The 8,536-nt window shown below is 47.1% G+C and overlaps 1 protein-coding gene across 3 annotated transcripts in view; it reads left to right on the top strand.

Annotated features, from left to right (window-relative positions):
* The window catches only part of LOC122544332, a 34,841-nt gene extending 26,780 nt beyond the window's left edge, over positions 1-8,061 (top strand). The window contains exon 6 of one of the 3 annotated variants that reach the window (XM_043683509.1): positions 7,768-8,061. The gene's annotated coding sequence lies outside the window, so the exon portion shown is untranslated. Of the gene's footprint in view, positions 1-2,005; positions 2,034-2,587; positions 2,781-7,767 lie in introns of those variants that run through there. The other 2 variants (XM_043683508.1, XM_043683510.1) reach the window with 2 other exon arrangements.
* Positions 8,062-8,536: the final 475 nt, after the last annotated feature.

The raw sequence follows: 8,536 nt of genomic DNA, 5'->3' as shown, positions 1-8,536 counted from the left end.
AGGGAGTCACAGAGGGAGTGGTCTTTTCGGAACGCTGATAGGGGAGGGGAGGGAAATATATTCCTGGTGGTGGGGTCCGTTTGGAGGTGGCGGAAATGACAACAGATGATACGATGTATATGGAGGTTGGTGGGGTGGTAGGTGAGGACCAGTGGGGTTCTGCCCTGGTGGCGATTGGAGAGGTAATCGAGGGGTAAATATTGACCCAAGATATCGGGGGAGGGAGAACTCCCCCACTGTTCTTCATTGAAGTATTGCCTTGGATCAGGAAACTGGGACCTCAGTTCAATACCTCTTTGCAAGACGGTTCTCCTAACATCATTCCCACACACACCAGGATATCCCCTGAGATTTGTGGTTCTCAGGATCTCGAGTGGGATTTGAACCTGGCAACCCAACAGTGAGGGTGCGGTCAGTGTATATTTTTACAACTAAGAATCAAGAAGTTATAAGGTTGGGATGTTATGTTGAAGTTCTACAGGCTGCCAGTGAGGCCTGAGACAATCACAGAATCCCTACAGTGGGGAAATAGCCCTCTGACCCAACAAGTCCACACCAATCCTTCGAAGAGTACCCATCAGACCCATTCCTCTACCCTATCATCCTACATTTACCCCTGACTAATGCACCTAACCCACACATCCCTGAACTCCGTGGGGAATTTAGCATGGCCAATTCACCCTAACCTGCATATCTTTGAATTGTGGGAGGAGACACAGGCAAACTCCACACAGACAGTCATCAAGCCTGGAATTGAACCCAGATCCCTGGCACTGTGAGGCAGCAGTGCTAACCACTGAGCCACCATGCTGCCCTGCTGCAGTGCCCTCTCCAGTTCTGGTCACACAGTTATAGGAAGGATATTATTAAGCTGGAGAGGGTTCAGAAAGGATTTCCCGGGATGTTGCCAGGAATGGAGGGTTTAAGTTAGAAGGAGAAACTGGGTAGACCAGAACCAATTCACTGGAATGTTAAGGAGTTACCTTATAGAGATTCATAAAATCATGAAATTTATAGAAAAGGTTAATGGCGTGTGTCTTTTCCCTGGGGTGGGGGGGATTTCAAGACTATTTTTAAGGTGGGAGCAGAAAGATTTCTATCCAACTCGAACATGCTCACCAAGTTCCCCAAACTAAACTAGTCCCATTTGCCAGTATGTGGCCCATATCCCTCTAAACCCTTCCTATTCATATACCCATCCAGATGCCTTTTAGCTGTGATTGTAGCAGCCTCTACCACTTCCTCTGGCAGCTCATTCCATACACGCACCGCCCTCTGTGTGAAAAAGTTGCCCCTTCGGTCCCTTTTAAATCTTTCCCCTCTCACCTTAAACTTATGCCCTCTAGCTTTGGACTCCCACTCCCCAGCGAAAAGACCTTGTCTATTCACCTTATAAACCTCTAAAAGGTCACCCCTCAACCTCCTATGCTCCAGTGAAAAAAGTCCCAGCCTATCCGCACAACTCAAAACCTCAAGTTCCGGAAACACCCTTGGGTGACTGTCTGCGTGGAGTTTGCACATTCTCCCTGTGTCTGCGTGGGTTTCCTCCCACAGTCCAAAGGTGTGCAATTGGCCATGCTAAATTGCCCACGGTGTTAGGTGCATAAGTCAGAGGGAAATGGGTCTGGGTGGGTTACTCTTCAGAGGGTCGGTGTGGACTTGTTGGGCCGAAGGGCTTGTTTCCACACTGTAGGGAATCTAATCTAATCTAACCTAATCTAATCTAATCTAAATCTTTTCTGGACCCTCTTCAGTTTAATAATATCCTTCCTGTAACAGGGGGCAATCAGAACAGTGTCTGTTGGCACTGTTGATGTTGCCTCCATCACTTTAATGACAATTGAGAGCACACTGATGGGATGGTAATTGACCATGTTGGATTTGGCCTGCTTACTATGTACAGAATGCACCTGGGACTTTACCTGGGTCTCTCTGACTTAATCATCTAGTGACGAAGCAATGGCGTCCCAAAACCTTGTAACTGATTCCCTTCCTCTTCCGTTAGACGTTTGGATTAAAAGCGAAATACTGAGGGTGTCAGAAAGCTAAGGCAGATATTGCTGGAGAAACTGCGCGTGTGCAGAGAGAGAAAAACACAGTTAACATCTCGAGTCTGGTAAGACTCCTATGTTTTTTGGATCATTTTGTGACATTTTAATGATCATTAGACCTGAAAACTCAATTCTCTTCAGATGTACGTTGAATTAAATTTTCAGGAAGCATCCCAATCTATCCTCTTGTTTGAGCTCAGTTGCTACAGTCAAGTCCCATTCACTATAGTTTTGCTGATTCACTGAATCATTAAGAGCTCTTTAGAATTTTTCCACTCTCCTTACAATCTCCATTCAGCTGTCAAACTGAACACAAAACAGCCTCTTTGTTCCTCTATAAAGCAGCACCTCCAACAGTCTATTGAAAACTCTCTCTTATATACCAAAGGGTGTATGTCAGGTCGGCTGATTTATCAGCTTGGGAATATTTTCACAGAAACAGTTGCGACCTTCCTTGAACAATTCGTTCTGACTGAGCTGTCCTTGAATCGTTGAAGACAGAGGCTCAGTCAACTCTTATCTTTCTGACGTTGCAGTTCGGACACAGTTGCAGGGAGAGACTGGCGTCGAATTGGAGTAGACGTTCCTACACAGAAGCGCCCTTGATGGAATTCAGAGAATTGAATGCAACGGCCCAATCAAGTTCACCAGAGCGGGTAGTATAGGTGTTTGTCAGATCGTCAGCCCAGTTTGGCCAAACGTTAACTTAATTTGTTGTTCAAAGTTAAAAATCACACAACACCAGGTTATAGTCCAACAGGTTTAATTGGAAGCACACTAGCTCTCGGAGCGACGCTCCTCCATCAGGTGATTGTCGCTCCGAAAGCTAGTGTGCTTCCAATTAAACCTGTTGGACTATAACCTGGTGTTGTGTGATTTTTAACTTTGTCCACCCCAGTCCAACACCGGCATCTCCAAATCATTAATTTGTTGTGTAAGAGTTGTTCCTTTCACCTGCGAGAGCTAAGTTTGATGAGGCGGTCCTAGAGTTGTCTCTTGGTGACAGGGTTAAGTTTGCGGCCAGTAGTTAGGGACTGTTCCCGGGGTTGAAATTTCAATTATAAGGGGGCACACAGGTTCAAGGTGAGAGCTGGAGAGTTTAAGGGAGATGTGCGAGGGTCATTTTTCAACGCAGAGAGTGGTAGGAGCCTGGAACGTATTGCCAGAGGAGGGTGGTGGACGCAGGTACGTTGGCAACATTGGAAGAGGCATCTGGATGGTTAAATGCAGAGCGAGGGATTAGAGGGATACAAGCCAAACGTGGGCAGAAGGTTTTTCTAGTTAGAGCACAATAATTGGCACTGGCTCAGAAGGCCGAAGGACCTGTTCCTGTGTTGTACTCTGTTTCATTGTTTTTGAGACCAGGCGACATTGGCAGAGGCCTGAATTGGTGAGGTGGGCATGAAGCAGACTCAGGGTGGGTGGCGGAGTTGGGTTTGGTTCAGTTCGGTACCCGGCAGCATTGGGGTGGGCTTAAAGTGGCGAGGGCATCGGTGGAGGCAGGTTGGCGGCGAAGACTGGCGAATTTTGCCACGATGGGCACCCGTTACCTGGTAACCAGGCCCCTGATAGGGGTCTTAACCCAGAAGGACTGTAAAATCAGACACTTTATTTCTTTATTCTTTTGCCTTTTATACCCTGCGTTTCAGTTTTATTTTTCTGTGTTTTAAGATGGCGCTGAAGAGTGGCGATGCTATACAACACTTTTCACCCTATTTTACATGTGATAATAAAGAAATCAAATCAAACATTCAGGGATCCTGGTCAATGTTCTGGGGGCAATTGTCGAATCTTGGTAAGACTGTGCTTGAAATATTGTGTGCAAAATTTGCCTTCTTTGTTTTATTAAACATGGACTCGCCGCTCAGAAGACACAACATTTAAGCAGAAAGCTCGCAGAATCCTGACATTGTGCAAACAGGCCGTTCAGCCCATCGAGTCCACACCGACCCTCTGAAGAGCTGCCCACCTCCTGTAACCCCTGCATTTCCGGTGGCTAATCCACCTCGCCTGCACACTGCAGGGCCAACTTAGCAAGGCCCAGCCCACCCTAACCTGCTCGTCAGCGGACTGTGGGAGGAAACCGGAGCACCCGGAGGAAACCCACGCAGACACGGGGAGAATGTGCAAACTCCATGCAGATGGTCGCCCGAGGCTGGAATTGAACCCAGGTCCCTGGTGCTATGAGGCAGCAGTACTAACCACTGAGCCACACTCAGGGCCAGAGTAGGCTAATCATGGCCTTGGGCCTGCTCCTTTTTAAAACATTATTCACACATGGGATCATGAGCGTTGCTGGCTGGGCCCAGTATTTAATGCCTGTCCCTAGTTGTCCTCTTGGGAAGGTGGGGATGAGCTGCCTTCTGGAGCCACTGCAGTCCATGTAGCAGGGACACCCACACAGTGTCATTAGGGAGGGAGTTAGGGGCCCAGCGACACTGAAGGAACAACCGATATATTTCCAAGTCGGGATGGTGAAGGGCTCGGAGCGGAACATGCAGGGAGGTGGCATTCCCATGTATCTGCTGCCCTTGTCCTTCTTGATGGAAGTGGTCATGGGTGTGGAAGGTGCTGTCTAAGGATCTTTGATGATTTGCTGCAGTGCATCCTGTAGATGGTACACATTGCTGCTACTGAGTGTTGGTGGTGAAGGGAGTGGATGTTTGCGGATGTGGTGCCACTTAGGCAGGGGCTGCTTTGTCCCTGGATGATATTGAGCTTCTTGAGTGCTGTTGGTGCTGCCCCCATCCAGGGCAAATAGGCAGTATTCCCTCACACTCCTGACTTGTGCCTTGTAGATGGCGGACAGACCTTGTCGAGTCAGGAGGTGCAGTGTTCCCACCCTCTGACCTATCTTGTAGCCACAGTGTTTATATAGTGAGTCCAGTGGAGTTTCTGGTCAATGGTAACACCTAGAATGTTGATAGAGAGGGAATTCAGTAATGGTAACGTCATTGAAGGGACAGTGGTTAGATTGTCTCTTATTGGTGAATGTCATAGCCTGGCATTTGTGTGGCATGAATGTTACTTGCCACTTGCCTGCCCAAGCCTGGATATTGTCCAGATCTTGATGCATTTGGGCACGGACTGCTTCAGTATGTAAGCACCGTGCGAATGGTGCTGAACATTGTGCAATCATTGGCGAACATCCTCATTTCTGACCTTTTGGTGGAGGGAAGGCCATTGATGAAGCAGCTAAAGATGGGTTGGGCCTATCATTCAGCAAGAGTTTGACTTCCCCAGTGGAGGGCTGTCTATGTGGAGTGTGTTGAATGCAGTGCTCCCATATAACCACAAATTGCAGTGCTTCACAGACTCCAAGTCCAACTCCTTAATGGCCGCTGTGGACTGTGTGTTTGTTGATTTTGAGTGATTTGTTATGGACTAGGCCTCACCACTCAGAACATTCTTAAGCAGGCAGGCCAGACCATAACTTTTCAATTTGTTTCAGTAAGTGTACAGTGAAAATTACCCGGAGTAAGTTAGCTAGGTTGACTGTCAGGTTTTAAAACAGACAAAAATTTATTCACAAGATTACACAATGAAACGCAAAGAACAGAATAAAGAACCTCTACAGAACTCAGTCTATCCAAACTAGACTTAACTATGCTGTTCCGAATATACACAATAGTCCTAATAAGCAAACCCTCTTGAAATACAGTTAAACAAATTGAACAGATGCTTACAGGTTGAAGTTAGAAGGGCAGAGAGAGAGAGAGAGAGACATATTTTGTTTCCACACAGCTCACTTTTGAACCCCCAACTAGTTCTGAACTGAAAGGCTTTTGCCTGAAACGTTGATTTTCCTTCTCCTCAGATGCTGCCAGGTCTGCTGTGCTTTTCCAGCACCACACTCTCAACTCACTGTTCGGCTCGAGAGCTAACCACTCCCCTTTCATTATACAGGTCACTTCTAAAACATGACCACTTTGGCCTGAAGTCTCATCTGTTTACATATAAACAAAAAGGCCTCTCAATACCCTTTAATCTCTGTAACAGACCAGACTGATTGGAACCAAGAGCGGTTTATTACCCCTCTGAAGAAAAACCAAGGATGTAGCATCCTTGAGAAAAGGAAGAGCTTTTATAAAGAAGAAACCAGCTTCGTGACAGATTCCACCCCTTCTTTTCAGTTATTTTTTAAAAATCTTCTGTTGTGTTTTTGGTTGCAATCCAGCCCTACACTCCTGACCTTTGGTGTGGAGTGGGATGGGTGTGGGCTGATTGGAGGACATCCATGTGGATCTGCTCCTGGATCTGGCCAGTCTGGTTGTACACCGGTCCAGACTAACTGACCCTCTTCCACGGTTAGGTTCAAGCTCAGTTGTCCTTGGAGAGGGAGCACACAGTGTCCATTAACCCTCTCAGCGTCTTTAGAGAGGTGGGCACCACAGGGAAAACAGCGCTTTATTTCCCCCCTCCAACTCCAAATTGATTTAACCCTTCCCTCCCTGCCTGCCTTCCCCTCACTCTTGATGGTCTGCATTGTCTGTAACTGCATATAAATATCTGATTGACTACATGGGTGTGTTCTACTGGAGGCGATTCGTGTTTAAAAAGGAATTTTTATTTGAAAGGTCACGGTGATTTTGGTGGTGGGGGACTCATTCAGTTGCATTTTCCCTACCTCCCCCCCATCGCCGATTAACCTTTCCCACCCCCCACCCCATTGCTTATCGTAAATCTCTCCAAGTTGGCTTCGAAAATATCAAGGACTCGACCACCGATGCCTCGTCAGGAAGAAAGAACTTGCAAAGTGAGGCACTACCTAATGGTCCTATCGTTTGATTACTAATAAACAATTTTGAATTAGTGGTGCTGGAAGAGCACAGCAGTTCAGGCAGCATCCGAGGAGCAGCAAAATCAACATTTCGGGCAAAAGCCCTTCATCAGGAATGAATAATACTAATAAACAATGTTCTGGAGACCCAAGGTCTTGAATCTGAATTCATTCTCATCTGGATGGTGGCAGTTTAGGAAAAGGTGAAGTGCAACGAGACCTGGGAGTCATGGTAGAGCAGTCGGCTGGCATGCAGGGACAGCAGGCAATGAGGAAAGCTATTGGTGTGCTCGCCTTCATAGTGAGAGGATTTGAGTTTAGGAGTGAGGATGTCTTGCTGCAGTTATACAGGGCCTTGGTGAGGCCACACCTGAAGTATTGAGACCAGTTTTGGTCTCGTAGTCTAAGGAAGAACATTCTTGCTATTGAGGGATTCCCGTGAAGGTTCTCCAGACTGATTCCCGGGATGGCAGGACTGATGTATGAGGAAAGACTGGATCGACTGGGCTTGTGCTCACTGGAATTTAGAAGGATGAGGGGAGGATCTCGTAGAAAGATATAAAATCCTGATGCAGACTAGATGTAGGAAGAATGTTCCCGATGTTGGGGGAAGTCCAGAACTTGGGGTCACGGTCTAAGAATAAGGGGTTAAGCCATTCAGGACTGAGATGAGGAAGAATTTCTTCACTCGGAGAGTTGGGAACCTGTGGAATTCTCTCCCACAGGAGGCTTTTGGGGCCAGTTCATTCGATATATTCAAGAGGGAGCTGGAAGTAGCTCTTGCAGCTAAAGGGATCAAAGGGTAATGGAGAGAGGGTGGGAATGGGATATTGAGATTGCATGATCAGCTGTGATCATATTGAATGGTGGGGCAGGGTCAAAGAGCCGAATGGCCTACTCATGCAACTATTTTCTGTGTTTCTATAAATCCTGTAGGTGGTGAAATTTGAACTCATCAAATGTTACAGTACACAAGGAGTCTATTCAGCCCATTGTGTCTGTACTGGCTCTCGAAAGAGTTATCCAGCTGGTCCCATTCTTCAGCCCAACCTCCATCGCCTTCTAACTCCATCACTTTTAATTATATAGCTTTTGAAACTTCCTGTGGAATCCCCTTTCATCAATCTCCCAGGTAACACAAACCAACTCCTAACAACTTTCTGAGTGAAGAACGCTTCTCCTCATCTCAGTCCTAGCTCTCTTGAAATTGTGACCCCCTCCCTGCTAGTTACTGACATACCAATCCTAACAGTCACTGCATCAGAGGTCAGATCAGTTTTCCTTCATGTGAATCCAAGGGAAGCGATGGGACCAGACGGAGTACCAGGCCGTGCACCCAGAGCATGCGTAGATCAACTGGCAGAGGTCTTCTCGGACATCTTCAACCTCTCCCTGCAGCAGGCCACTGTCCCTGCCTGTTTCAGGAGAGCCAACATCATCCCTGTGCCTAAGGCGGTTCATGCAGCATGTCTCAATGATTACCGTCCAGCAGCCCTAACCTTGGTGGTCATGAGGTGCTTGGAAAGGCTGGTCATGGCATTAATCAACTCCAGCCTCCCCATTACTCTTGTCCTACTCCAATCTGCCTATCGGACCAACAGACCCATGTCAGATGACTTATCACTTGCCCTTCACTCCTCCCTAGAACATCTTGACATCAAAAATAACTACTTAAGAATCCTACTCATTGACAACAGTTCAGCTG

This window comes from Chiloscyllium plagiosum, chromosome 48 (assembly GCF_004010195.1).
Source record: "Chiloscyllium plagiosum isolate BGI_BamShark_2017 chromosome 48, ASM401019v2, whole genome shotgun sequence".
Lineage (NCBI taxonomy): Eukaryota > Metazoa > Chordata > Chondrichthyes > Orectolobiformes > Hemiscylliidae > Chiloscyllium > Chiloscyllium plagiosum.
This window is presented reverse-complemented; position numbering and strand designations above follow the sequence as displayed.